At 39.8% G+C, this 14345-nt stretch overlaps 1 long non-coding RNA gene across 1 annotated transcript in view; it reads left to right on the top strand.

Annotated features, from left to right (window-relative positions):
* LOC102024929 overlaps nt 1-14345 on the top strand; it is a 52056-nt gene that overhangs the window by 34171 nt on the left and 3540 nt on the right. Inside the window, exon 3 of the long non-coding RNA XR_001234138.1 lies at nt 1973-2028. This is a non-coding gene — a long non-coding RNA (uncharacterized LOC102024929). The remainder of the gene's footprint in view (nt 1-1972; nt 2029-14345) is intronic.

The raw sequence follows: 14345 nt of genomic DNA, 5'->3' as shown, positions 1-14345 counted from the left end.
GTTGTCAGAATCCTCCCCTTTCCCTTTGCTGTTGCTTTTTGCACATATAGAATACAACGGAAGATTTGAAATTCTTGTGTTCTATGAGTCCACCACTCCACCCTGGATTTCTACAGCAATAGGCCTTTAAGAGCAACTCTTTCAGGGGTAGTTGTGTGTCTTCTCCACTGCCGCTGAGGGTGCATGTGGCCAGCTTCTCCAGCGTTTCTGGATGCATCTTGGATATGTGGCACCAGGACTCCTCTTGAAATTAAAAGGTCAAGTTGACACACACAGTTATGCATAACATTTGCTCTTCCATCAGGTATTTTGATTTTTAACATAAGAATTTAAATTGGAAAAAATTAAGCTTTTAATATATTACCTTTGTTAAATACAGTATGATTTGTCCATATGACAAAACTCTGTTAGGTAACTACAAGTCCTGTTGTATGATATTTTCAGAACTAAATAATGTTTGTGAAATACTGTAAGGTGAAAGAAGTAGATATACACTATGATCCCAAACTACACATACACACATACATATACCCATACACACACATACACTAAAATCTGGAAAGAATAAAGAGGAACTATAGCTCCCTTGAGATTCTCAGAGTACTAGGATTATGGATAGATTTTATTTCCTATCTAATACATTGGGTTTTTTTGCATATTTCAAATTTGTCCTCAGTAAATATCATTTTTATAGCTGGCAAGGAAAAACATTATTAACAACTCATTCTATTTTTGTGTGTGGGATATATTTTATTCTCTGAATTTTGATCTTAGAGACATTAAGAGCACATCAACATAAAATAGTTCTGAGACAGTGTAAATATGACATATCTCAATCATACTGAAGAAAATACAATAAATTTGCTTTAAAGATAACTAAAACAGGCATTATCCACTTATGTCAGGAAAGGGAATTTTTTTCCATTATACTTCCTAATTGAAGAATTTTGTAGAAGAAATCATCCAGTTCAGTTCTGCCTTTGAAACTGCTCTAAATCAAAGGTCAGGGCAACTTCCTTCCTGCATCATCGTATTATGGCAGTGGTATGATTTATAGCTCTGATTACACTTCGTCTCCTACGCTGTGCAAACTGAGTGAGGTCAGAGATTCTGCTTTCACTCAGTTTCCTTGTTTTTGTGGCTTGAAGTCAAATTATTCATTTTACTTTAATGCAGTTTTGTTTAGCTTAATTGTATACTGGAAGTCTGGCTCACATAATTAATCAATGCATGCTAGCGACTGTTGAACGACCGTATCTTGGAAATTTTATTGCAAAATACCAGATGAGAGGGGAAGGAGGATGGGAACAGATGAGAAAGCAAAGCCATGCCATCTTTTCCTCAGACTAGCGTTATCAAAGTGTGTGGAGCAAAATCCATTTAGGTTTACAGACGCGTCCTCAGTTAGGGAAAATCCAAAATACACCTTCTTTTGTTCTTCTGCCTACCAAGCTGACACATCAACGAGCACCATCTTGTATATTCTTGATTTCACCTTGTACAGATGAAAAGATGCTTTGTTTTACAGGTCACAAAGAGTACCGGGCACAGCTGTTATAGCTAGATAAACCCAGCACTAAAACAAGACCAGAATTACACCTTCACCCAGCTTTAAGTAGTCACTCTCACCCCCTCGTCTTGATTTCACATGAGAAATTTTGGAAGGAGAATGGCAGTCCAGATTATTTTGCCAGTTAAGGCCTTTTATTTTTAATTTCCTTAGACTTTGTAGACTTTTAAGGAACTCTGCTCTAAGAATGTATGAAAATTAATATAAAATTCCAGTTCTCTGTATATTGCTATGAGGAGCTAACATACAGACACTTAATCTAGCCTCCTTTTGAGTGTCTCGGCTAATGGTAGAGTCAAATGTGTCCATCATTTTTTCCCTTGATCAAGTGTCTATGGTAAGCTAGCCACTGCGCTGGATTTCAGCATCATGAATGCGAGAATTGTTGTTTTTGTCTTACAGGAGCTTCTAGGAAAGTACTGAAATAGCCAAAGAGGCCCAAGGTTAAGTGTAATGTGGTAAGTGCTCTCACTGAGGTGGGTGGCTGGGGTCATTTGACCTCTAAATGCTCCAGGTAGACTTCCTGCACACAAGTGCATTTCAAATGATAGCTCCCAGAACATGTAGTAAAATAGAGACATTTTATCTCCTGGGTCTTTGCTGCTCCTCACAGCAGCTTTTCAAAGGTGCTAGAACAGGCACTAACTCCACTCAGCAAATGTGAATACTGGCAACACAGAAGTTAAATGATCTGAACTGTGCTACATACCCCTACAGTAAAAAGTCTAGAATCTTACCAGGTCTCCTGAAATGTACCTTTTGCTCTTCCCACCAAGACAACACAAAGAACCTATCATTTTTCTGGGGTATATTATGCCCACACAGACACTTCACAGAATGTGCGTTATTTATAAATAAAGATCTTTATTACCTCCCAGAGATATCAAGTGAACTTCAAAAATTGCTTCCTCTAAGCAGTTTCCTCAGCTAAAATCACAGCACGCGTTAAGTACCTAACCCAAGATGGTGATAATGGAGACTGGGGATTCCAACACGCACTTCTTTTCATCCCCCTGAAATTCTGATCATCATATTAAGGGGTCCCTGGCACTGACCTGATTACTTCTCCATTTTGTATAACCCCCGTCTTGCACCTACAATAAAGTCCCTTTTTCTTCTATTTAATTGTTATGGTCATTGCCACTGTTGAGTGAAAAATTGAGCATCTCTGTGCTGGCATAGTGCTTCATTTTGTTCTGCTTTATTTAAAAGAAGAAAAAAAGAAAGAAGGACAGAAAGAAAGTAGAATTAAAACCAGCATAAAATGATCTTGTTTGAGAAGAGGCAAGAAAATTATAAAAGTGATCGAATTTCCCCAGAATCCAACCAAATATGAGGAAACCAGGATCACAATGTGCTTCTAATAGAACCATTCGCTGCAAGAAATGACTACAGCCAAGGTGAGTCACCGCCCCGTGTTCCAGGCACATTTCAGCAACTCTGAGAAATAAAGACAGGAGCGTGAGGTTGAGATCCTAGCTCTGGCCGCCATAGTCATACCTTGTCACTTTCAAGCTGGATTTAGGAGGTGAAGCCTCAACCAAAAATGGAGAAAGACCGGTCTCTGCACTCTCAACAGCAAGTAGTGGGTATGTGAAGCCTGTTTCCAGTCTTGCCCTGAGTCAGAAATCATCCAGTCTTGAGTTCATCTTGCCTCACCCTTCAGGAGCGTCCAGAGACCAAGAATAACATCTATCTTAAGGCAGTTGACTTCCACTCTCTTCCCAGTATAAATTTTGCCTGCAACAAACTGTTTTTGTTGTTGTTCTTTGTGTCAAGCTTACTTTTTAAAAATATAAGTATATATCTAATTGGGTCAACCTGCATTTTTACAAAGCCAGGAAAAAAATAAATGAGACCAAAATTTCTTGTTCATTTATCTTATTCAATGATTGTGAGTCTTTTTTTTAAGGCACTCTGAGAGGGTCATTACGCCCTGTATTGTGTAGAGCCGCAACTTTTTCCTGTGACTGTTAGCATGAGTATGCTGCCATGTAAACCAAAGAAAAGACCCTCTTTCCCAGATGTGGTTCTTTGCGGTATATTCGTGGTCCTTGCTGCACACTATGACACTGTTTACCTCTACTGGGCCCAACAATTTTACTGAAAGAGGATGATCTTGTGTCATTCGCCAAAAGCAAACTTTTATCCTTAAACATCAGAAATCATTTCTAGTATGCTGACGTTTTAGATCTTTTCCTTTCTGTAAGACTTGAAATAGAATTGAAGAATAGAAAACAAAAAAACAGAATATACCTCACTGCTCTATGCAAACCAGAATGGAACCCATGCATGAATACAGAACAGAGAACAGCCAGAGCAGGAAGATGTGTCAGCTTATGATTGCTGGGGTCAGGCGAGGAAGGAGCGTGGCCGTGCACATGCATGCACACGTGTGCACACACTTTTCATGCAAGTGTTAATCCCTACCCCCTGACCTGGAGGAAGATAAAACACGATCTTCACTCATTTACAGTTAATCTCGAAGGTTAATTTTGTTGCCCATATTCTATAAACAAAGAAGATACTTCTTTCCCAGCACCGGGCCTTTTACCGTCAAGGAAACAGAAGAAAGTCAGTGCGTCCTGAGGATTAAGGAGAGGTCGGAAGATCCGAAGAACTTGGTGCTGACAGACTTGCTTATTAAAAAATGTACTTGGTGGAAGGGCTGCTGCTGATGGCTTGACATAGCTGGACTTCAGAAGGCCAGTGCACAATCACCAGACTGTGCTACTCTGGGGACAGCGGGGCACCCAGGAGCCTTTTCTAATTTGTCAAAGTTGTATCTAATTCCACAGAACAAAGTTCGCAAAGAGAGATGAGCAGAATCCACAGATTATTGCTCATTCACCAAGCCCTTGATGGAGCGATAGAAACAGCGCACAGCTAGGGTTTTGTGAGGTAACTCGACCCCTGCCAGCCAGCTTTGGGTAATTTCGCCTTGTGGGCATAACAGTTTCCCTTGTTTTTTGTTTAATAGGATTATTCCTCAGAATATTAAAAAGATAACATCAGCATCTTTCAGTGGCCCCGTAAACTATTTCTGGACATAGAAAAAGAATGGGTCAGGTGTTTTCATGGCTCCTGATAGGACTTTTGTTCTCTCATAAGTTAAAAAAATAAAAGAATGTGATTTTATAAGGGGTGTTCCCCTAGCAAACGAAACAAAATGCTCTGTTTTCTAGAAAAGTAACTTAATTCAGACTCACATTGCCCATTGAAACCCCTGCTTGTCTATTTGGAAAAGGAAACTGCCTTCCAAAGGAGAGTTTAGATGTTTACATTCTAAAAAGTAGGAGTTGTGAAGGGCAAAGCCTAGACAGGCTAGTTTCTAGTTAGGAAAGGTTACTAAAAGGAAACACTCTTAAGGAAATGTGTTGAAATAAGTCTCCAGGAAAATACTGTGTTCTGGTTGGTAAGGAGTGGCCTTCAAGTAAAAACTGGCACAGACTTGGCAGGAGTTGTTGGTTTAAGTCTATCCAGTCCTGAATCAGGGGAGGAAAGCAGTATGGTGATTGGGACTGTCCTAGCCAGTGACTTTCATATAGCTCAGTGTTTGTAATGATTGCAGTAGGCAGAGGTAGGAAGAAATAAACTAACACAATCCCACATACCACTCCTAGACAGTTAATTTACCCATAAAATGCAATTCACGTACAGGACAGGCAGCCTAAATCAAGTACTAACTGCCCATCGTGCCTCATCGGATGTTCAGTGAAAAACTGCTTGGTGGCTGTGCTAGGTCCCCATGAAGCACCATTCTCTTTTGTTGGGTGATTTTCCACCTCATACCACTGTAACTCAGACCGGTAACTTTTCTTTATACCTGATAGCGAAGACTCAAAATTGACATTTAAAATTCATCAAAATTCACTCTCCACCTTATATCGCACTCATTGACTGTGGCTCAACGGCTCTCACATTAATCCCTCATTGCATGGATTTATGGACACAGCAGCTTCAGAAGCTGTTGCTCTCTTCCAACCTAGGTGGGCTCTCCTAACTACTTTGGCAAGAAAATTTCTTCTGCCCCGCACCTTACGCAACTATAAGGAGACTGATTTTAAGGATCACACTAATATTAGGCAAGAGAACAAACATTTCCAGATAGAGTGCACCTGAGGGACAATCCTGACCTAGCAGCCTTTGTTTTTTGCCCGTCTTTCTCTATCCAGCAAACTTGTGGAGGAAAGCCCAGAGGTTAAAAGAGAACCTTTCTTATTGCACGCTTGAGATCAGGCATTGAGGGCACAGGTTAGAAGAGTGGATACAACCTGGGCTTTTAAATTAAGACCTGACTTTCAATCCTAGGGCACATACTTCTTACAAAATCCTCAGCGTGGCTCCTACCACATGTGAGCCTCTGTTTTGTCCTATAAGAGAGCTGAAAATAATGCTTCCTTTTTACAGGACTGATGTGAGAAATGAATAAACTAGGTGTCTAATGATGCCCAGTAAAATATACATTAGTTTCTGTTTTTATCAGATTGACTTGATTTGATGCTTATTAACCGCATTGGTTAATTAGCAAGTGTTGTTACCTGCTCAGCACTCATAATAGTCTATTAAATAGCCCCTGTTTTCCTTCTTTGTTTTTCTTTGCAATCCCTCTTTCTCAAGCGAATTAAATGGTCTGTGAGGCGAGCATCTATGTTCCACATTTGTGAAATATAAAATGAGTGCTTACATAAAAGTCAATTCTGCCATTTTCACTGAAGTCTTGATAAAATAAAAACTAGTTCAAGCCAGATGTGCACAATCAGGCATAAGGTGTATTTGTAAGAAAAATCGTGGACATGATGCCATTTTATGGTATTTATGTACATTTCTCTCTTCTGACTTGCAAAGAGATTTTGAGAAAGCTTAACATGTAAGGCATGAATATGATAAAACTGAAAAATCACTAGAATGAATAAAAAGGCAAAACTAAATTAAAAAGCAGGCTATGATACTGCCACTTTCTCCAGTGTAAAATAAAACAACACTGAAGTTATTGGCTCAAAAATAAAAGGACAGTGTCGTAAGTGAAATGTCTTTCCTTTTCCAATTAAATACTCAGAAGAGACTTAAAATTATTCCTAATTTTAAATTCTAGAAAGGATTTTTTCCCGTAAGCCTTCATTTGACTGATTATGAAGTTCATAGGAGTCCCCATCACAGATTGTTTAAAGTTGACCATTTGTAATCATGTGTTTTAGCTCCTTTGAGAGGGTTTCTGGTTTGGAAAGTCAATTTGGAAAAGGAGATTTGCTATTTGCAATAAAATCTTGGTAACTCTTGAATTATTCTGTATCTGACTGTGGTTTACACTTTCAATAGAGATAAACTTTCACAGTAAAAGTTTCATAATTAATTAAGTTTATTCATTTTAATTATCTAAAATACATTGTGTTGTCATTATGAGCTAAGAAAGTGCTAGGTCCTTTGTCTGCACTGGCACGTTTAATCCTCCCAAAAATCCTACCATACAGGGATTATGATTTCACTCATTTTACACATGAGAAAACCAAGACTTATAGAGGGAAAGAATCTTGCCCAAGGTAACAAAATTTGCAAGTCATTGTGGAGTTTTAACTTGAAGCCAGCTCAAGATTATCTCCCCTCCCCACTGTGTAAACTGGTCCCACAGACCCTCAGGCAGACCATGGAAAGACCTGAATTAACCAAAGTTATCCTAAAAGTGATGAGAAAAGCAAGTTGTCACTCCACACAGATTCTGTGTCATACAAAGATAACAGATTAGAAGTAAGTTTATGGAGAAAGAAAGGGAATTTGTTGCTGGTCTATTAGACATTGAGACAGCAGCCAACCAAAGCATCTAGGAGGTAGGAACTTTCTTTCAACGTTGGTCAAAAGCTCACTGAACACGACTATCATCCCCCAGAAAGTCAAGCTGGCCTTCTTTGCTTGTGCTGCAAGATTCCCAACAAAGCTGGACCCCTGTGCAGCTTCCCTGCTTCGTGATGCTTCCCCACAATGTGTTACGCCAACAATCTGGAGAGCAAGCTGTGCTGCTGTCCAGGCACCAGGCACACAGTGCTGCATACGTTGTTAACCTCCAGCAAATGCTTAATGATTTTAATCGATCCTCATTCTCAGTTTCCTCATCTATAGAATGAGAAACTAATATGGATTGGAAATGTCTCAAGCTTCAAAATTATACTATTACAGTATATGATTCTGTGATCCAGTCTCTTCCTCTGAGTATGTAATAAAGTCTTACACATTTCTTTTCCTTAAATCTAAATAAAATATTATTTTATACAGGAAATACTGCAGTCAAATACTTCTTTTGTTTTACCTTTGTCTTGATACTTACATTGGCAAAAGGATTCGGTGCATAGGCACAGGGTACCAAGTACTTATAAACTCTTTGTCTTAGGCAAGTGACTTAATCTTAATGCCTCTGTTTAGTCATCTACATGATAAGTATAGTAAGATATACTTCATAAGGTTGCTATCAACTTTAAGTAAATTAGCAGCTGTAAAGTGCTGCAGGCTGTGCTGACTATCTAGTAAGGACCCAGGAAATAGTAACCTTTGATTAGCCTTCTCTGTTTGATTCGACCCTCCCATTTTTCTAGAGCCAATATGCTCATTATACACATTTTTCTAGTCTTCTATCCTCTACAGCTGTGGCTTACCCCTACCTAATATATAGACCATTTCTGTAAATCTACAAATTTGTCTCTCTTCTGCTGTTCTAATAGTAACTGGAAGAAAAAATACTTATGAGACTTTACCAGGTGATAGGGCTTCAAATGGATAACTCCTCTGGATTTTAAATTCACAGCTTCAACCCTACCGCTCTTCTTGTTTATAAATATACTTATCTGTTATATGTGTGACTTCTTTAGTTTAGAAAGTATTTATCTGCAGGCAGAGCTTGAGGCCCGGTTCAAAAGTAGATTCATGCCCCTTTTGGCCAACTTTACTTCACCTATGCATTCATGAAGATAAATTAATACACCAAATATATGTTATTTGTTTTGGGTTTTTTGCAGTGCTAGAGATTGAACTCAGAGCCTCACTAGGCAAATGCTCTACCGCTGACCTACACAGTCTGAATACACTAAAGTGTGTCTAAAACCTGTGGTTGTCTTAAATTAGAGAAAAATTAGAAAATTTTATCTGAAAAGAAAAAAATATGTTGTAACTGCCATTCCATTTTTCAAAAGTACTATCTTTGAAATGGAGAAGTCATTTCTTATTTCCTGGCTCTAAACATTCCAAATCTTATTACTTCTCTCTCTCTGTCTCTCTGTCTCTCTGTCTCTCTGTCTGTCTCTCTCTCTCTCTCTCTCTCTCTCTCTCTCTCTCTCTCTCTGAGACACTCATAGTATGGCATTCAACTCTCTCACATTTCTTGGGTTGTTTCATATTATAGGTATTTATGTGAATGTTCCTTTTCCATTCTAGATGTTTTCATTTGAGAGGAGGCCCTGTTACCTGATTGGTCTTTATATGCCTCTAGGGAACATCTAGAATGCAACACTTACGCCATCTTGCACTTCCCAGCCCCCACCTGCACTGCACAATCACAAGTACAGGAGCACTGGTTTTCTCTGCGTGCTTTTTTATTGCTGTTCCTTTTACCCCAAATACTCTTACTTCTTCCCTTATCCGCCTGGTAAATCTTCCTTATCCTTAAAGCTGAAGTCCTATTTCCCACTCACATCCATTCTCCTCCTACAGCGCTCCACTGAGTGTATGAGAGAACAGTGACTATATCATGGCTTCATTCCATACCCTTCTGACCAACCTTCCTGATTTTGAAGCCCTCATAGGACAGAACCATGACCATATCCTTTTATCCTTTATAGCACCTACCATAAAACCTAATGTGCAATGAGCACTCAAAATACTCATTGAATTCTCTTGAATTTTGGGACCAACTTCCGAAGCAAATGCCCCCTTTCACTAATTCCCCTGGTGTTTTAGATAACTTGCCACAGAAATATAAGGACAGTTTTCTTGTATGTGACCCTATGGTTTCTAACACATGACCACAAAGTTAGGGATGAAAGCTGGAGTACGAATCAATTGGAAACCCATTTCCAAAAAACTGATTCCCCTGTGGTTTGCACGGCAAAGTGAGAGAAGAAAAAGGTCTACTCTAAAGCTCTTGTAAAGTCAAGAGTAAAAGCTTAAGAAATGTCACAAAATGAGCCACATGTTTGTTTCCAGGAAATAAGTAGTGCCCCTCCCAGGAGGGGCTCAAGATTCTGCTCCGTGGCCTGGCATCCAAGGATCTTTGGTGCCCTGAAGAATATGTGCTCTGTGTCCTCACTCATGGCAACAGCCCTTGTGAAACACCGGCCCCTCTCCCTGCAGGTAGCTTCGTATCTCATTCCTGAAATATCTTAAGGCAGAGTGCTACAGCTGATCCCACAAGGATGGAGGCTGTTACCCCAGCCCCCCGAGCACAATATTAATCTTCCCTTTTAATGTGCACTACAGTTTAAAAATCTGCCCCAAGGACATTTGACAGCTTGACAATGGTTTTATAGTTCTTTTCTTGGGAGAAAAGAAAAGCTGTATGAAATTTTGGGGTGTCATTTCCACCCCCATCAATTTTGATTTTATCAGATAAAAATGGTTTAAGTGTTTTTAGAAAGAGTTCCTCTTAAGAAGATGCAAATTTATACCATCTTTCTGCATTCTTAAAATCACATGCTATGCTTAAAATCCACACTCCACTTCCGTTACACACACGTAATTCTTCCTGACCTATATGGAATGGAATACTCATAGCTAACTGAGAATATGAATCAGGCCCCAAAGCCAAGGAAGGAGCACTAATGGTCTGCATATCATCCCCACACACAGGGTTCTTGGGGACTTTTTTTTTTTAAATTGTGCCTTCTCTAAAAAGGAAAATAAGCTGTTCTTTCACTTCTTATTACAGTCTAGGAAAGACCAGCACCTAAAGAGGGAGATGGTAATATTGAGAGACACATGTGGAAATCGCTTTCATGATGGCAATTTCCTGAACTACTTTCAAAAGCCCTTTTTTGGCTTAAAGACTCCATGGAGCCTTTTTAAGATTTTATACAAAGAAACTGATCAGTTTCATAATGTTGTGATGACATTAGAGCCCATACTGCTTGGCTGGAATGACTTTACCCACAGTAGCCAGCCTTCTTTTATAGGTTGAATGTGGTTGTCCAGGGGGAAATCACCTCTCCAAAAGATAGGAAAGTAGGGACAAAGCTTTTCTAGGAAAGAAAAAGTGTTTGCACTTGGCAGTAATTTTAAGATTTGGACAGAATATTTGGACTCTGATTGTGAGCTTTGCTTTGTCCCTAACACTCAGGGAGGATTTGGGTGAGGGAACATCTGGTTTTCTCTCTTTGTATTTAATGGGGGCTAAATACACCTATATTCCTTGTATCCGAGAATCTTATGGGCTAATGAAACAATATGTAGTGAGGCCTGAATATCAGTGTAATTTTACGTTTAGCAAAATCCTAGTATTTACACAATGCCAGAATTTTCTACACCTGGTGGCAAATAAAACCCTCGGTAGTTCTGTGGTCAGAGGAAATATGTATGAGTGGAAACATCTAAGATACTTTGCTTCATTCTGAGGCTGGCTCTCCTTAGCCACAAATGCCTCCCTGCTATGAAAAAACAGCACATTGTATTTTGGGTGACTGTAACCAGTTCTCCTAGCTTAAAAGTTAGCAGTATTAAGTGATTTCACTTACCTATGGGGAATATTCTTCTGACTCAATGCAAAAAGAGAGAAATTTTACTAGAACAGTTGTATATTCATTAGCAATTTAGGATTTCCAAGGCAGGTGTCATAAAGTCACGCTGAACAGGGCTACATATAACTTTCATGGGCTACCAGGAACTTCTGTGCCCCCATATATATGCATGAATACACACATACTTGGTACCTCAGTTCATGAACTTAGCTGGTTCCATGATTCTTGGGAAAATGGTCATGGTTGTGTTTGTCACCCAGTGCAGAATTCGTGGAACCAAATGTTTGCAAAATGCCTTGCATTTGATAGTCATATCCAAGAATGGAATATATTTGGAGAGACCACTGACCATTTGCAGAATGGAAGCAAAAGTTTGCAAAATGCTTCTATTTGTGAACCAAATTGTTCTGTGAACAGAAGTGTTTGTGAATTGAGACATCCTTATATGTGTACATATGCAAATATATAGAGCAGGAGTGGTCAACCTATGGCACAGGTGCCCCAGGGAGCTGTTTGTATCATTCAAAGCTCTAAAAGTTGCACCATCACTGATATAGAGTTATATATCCCAACTGAATTAGTATATCCATAAATACATTCATACTATATATTGAAATATTTGTCTTCAATTTAAAGGTTTTTTTTTCATTTTATTTTTAAGAGAAGTTGAGATATTTCCATGGGACTTTAAAGGTTTCATGAGCTCTAGGCATTATACTTACTATGTCTACTGGCTAAGTTGGCCCTGATAGCAAACACTTTTCACCATATGGATGTTTTGATTAGAAATCCCAGCTTTGGCATTCATTGGCTGAGTAAAGCCTTGGTTTCTTCTAGGGGAAGATGACAGAATTTCCTTACTCTGTGTTATCTCCTTAGCCTTTCCCCCCGCCCAGTGGAGTAAGTGTCCTTTCTCTTATTTTCTATAGGCTCAGAGACATTAGGAGATTACCCCAACTCATTTCAGCAGGTAGCCAACAGTGTTAACTGGAAAAAGGAAAAGAGTAACAACTAACACTTGCCCATTTTAATCACTTTATACACAGTCCATCTTTTGATCCCCAAATCGCTGTAAGGAAAAGTCTGGATTCCTCATCTAAGCTGACCAGTTGATGAGGAGTTTGGCCAGGGCAGGTTGGAAACATAATAGGAAAATTTAGGAAAACTTGTTAGTACACAAAGTCCAAGGAGTAGGAACAAGACCTTAAACAAGAGACAAAATCCAGAGCCTCGAGCTAGAGAGAAAACAGAGTGAAACGAGAGCTGAGGGGAAAGTAGAGACGTGATGATTGGTGGCTGCACTGGACCAGGATACCCAGGATCCTCCTTTCCTGCTGTCATAAAGGCATGAAGGGGAAAATCAGAATGGGTAGCCTGATTTAATATCATTCCAATTTGCAGCTAAAGAAATTTAGGATACAAAGTGCTTAAGTAGTCTCAGATCACATAGCTGGGAAGTGGCAAAACTACATTTGAATCTTAATATCATGTTTACCTACAGAACAGACATCTCTGTAAGGGCCATATCTCCATTATGAACTTTGTCAATGGTCTCCCCAAATATATTCCATTCTTGGATATGACTATCAGACGCAAGGCATTGCCTGAGAACTTGCCAAATTGGTCTCCATTACCATGAACCATTGTGTTCATGACAGATCAAACGCATACAGAAAACATGCACTGTCCTGGCCCTTGCCATTATCCTGTGCTGAACAAATACACAGAAGAACATGGGAAAAAAGATATGTTTTTCTCTTTACATCTTTTAAAAGAAAAACTTGGAAAAAATGGTCTCCCACCAAGATAGAAACCTAACCACTGACTCTGTAAAAAGAGAACAAAAGAAGTCGAAAGCATTTTAAGTCCTCTGTGTACTATGTGCTTGACATTTCCCAAACAGTGGGAGCCCTAAGCATCACCATTTCTGCTGAAGGAACTAGCGCTGAGCCTGCCTACAAAGGAACTGTATGAATGAGAGTCCATCTCAGCTGCCTCCCTCTCCCTCCTCAGAATCCGAGTGGTCTATCAGCTGCCCAAAGTGCAGAAGGCACGGTGCTGCAGGGGTGGTGATTAGGGAGGATTGTCCCCGATGAAAGGCCATGGAGGGCCAGAGTCCCACACTAACCATATAAGCTCTCTGATACCTATTGATGAATGGCTTTAGAAATGAAATCCAGTTTGCTGGGTTTGTTTCCTAAAATCTGAAATTCTTTTAAGGAAATAAAAGAAGTGCACTTCACTGTAAACGATGAGCAGCCTGAACTTATTCTTTCATGCAGTTTTCCTAAGGGTCACTTCCATAGCTAGGATCACTTTCCTAACTATGGAGGAATGCGCTGCCTGATTAATTCTGCCATTTAATTACAAACCAAAGCAGAGGGGGCCTTTTCACAAATGTCTACGTACTCTAATTTGGCCAACATGCTAAGTTATCTAGCATCTAATCACTGGAGAGCTGCATCACATCTGTAAATGCACAAATATGTTTTTCACAAGTCAGACAATGCCTGGAGCCTGATAAGAGCCAAAAGAAGACTCGTGCCCATGTTCTCAGCTGCTTTCAGGAGGAGAGCGTGGCCCCACCATGGGTCTCAGGATTCCGTTCCTTGCCACACTCGCTTGTCGAATGCGCCCTCAGCGTAAGGAAGGAAGAGAACAGTGCCTTGCTGTTGAAATGCTTATAATGGGAGTCTGAACGCACCCACATGGGAGATCCCACAGGACTTTGAAAACTACCACTGGCCCCATCCCTTGTCTTTGTGCAGCCCAGAAACTAAGTGATTCCACAAATCAGACTTCACTGCTCCCCTGAAATCTGACCCTCATTTACTTCAGCATTTTTTATACATCTGCTAGCATATGTATGGCTCAGCTTTGGCATTTGATCACGAATACATGCTGGGAACACTTAACAGCACTAACATCTACGTAAAATAGTGAGGAGTCCACCAGCAAGATTTACAGAGCCTCCTCCCAGCGCAGTTAGCCCACATCTGCGCCCCACACTCCGCGCTGTGTTTACTTGATGTTCAAGTTGGAATCTAAATTCTAACAGGCCA

The sequence above is a fragment of the Chinchilla lanigera genome, unplaced genomic scaffold, assembly GCF_000276665.1.
Source record: "Chinchilla lanigera isolate Chin_1 unplaced genomic scaffold, ChiLan1.0 scaffold00023, whole genome shotgun sequence".
In the NCBI taxonomy this organism is placed as follows: Eukaryota; Metazoa; Chordata; class Mammalia; order Rodentia; family Chinchillidae; genus Chinchilla; species Chinchilla lanigera.
The sequence above is the reverse complement of the archived record's forward strand: the minus strand, read 5'-3'. Positions and strand labels throughout refer to the sequence as shown.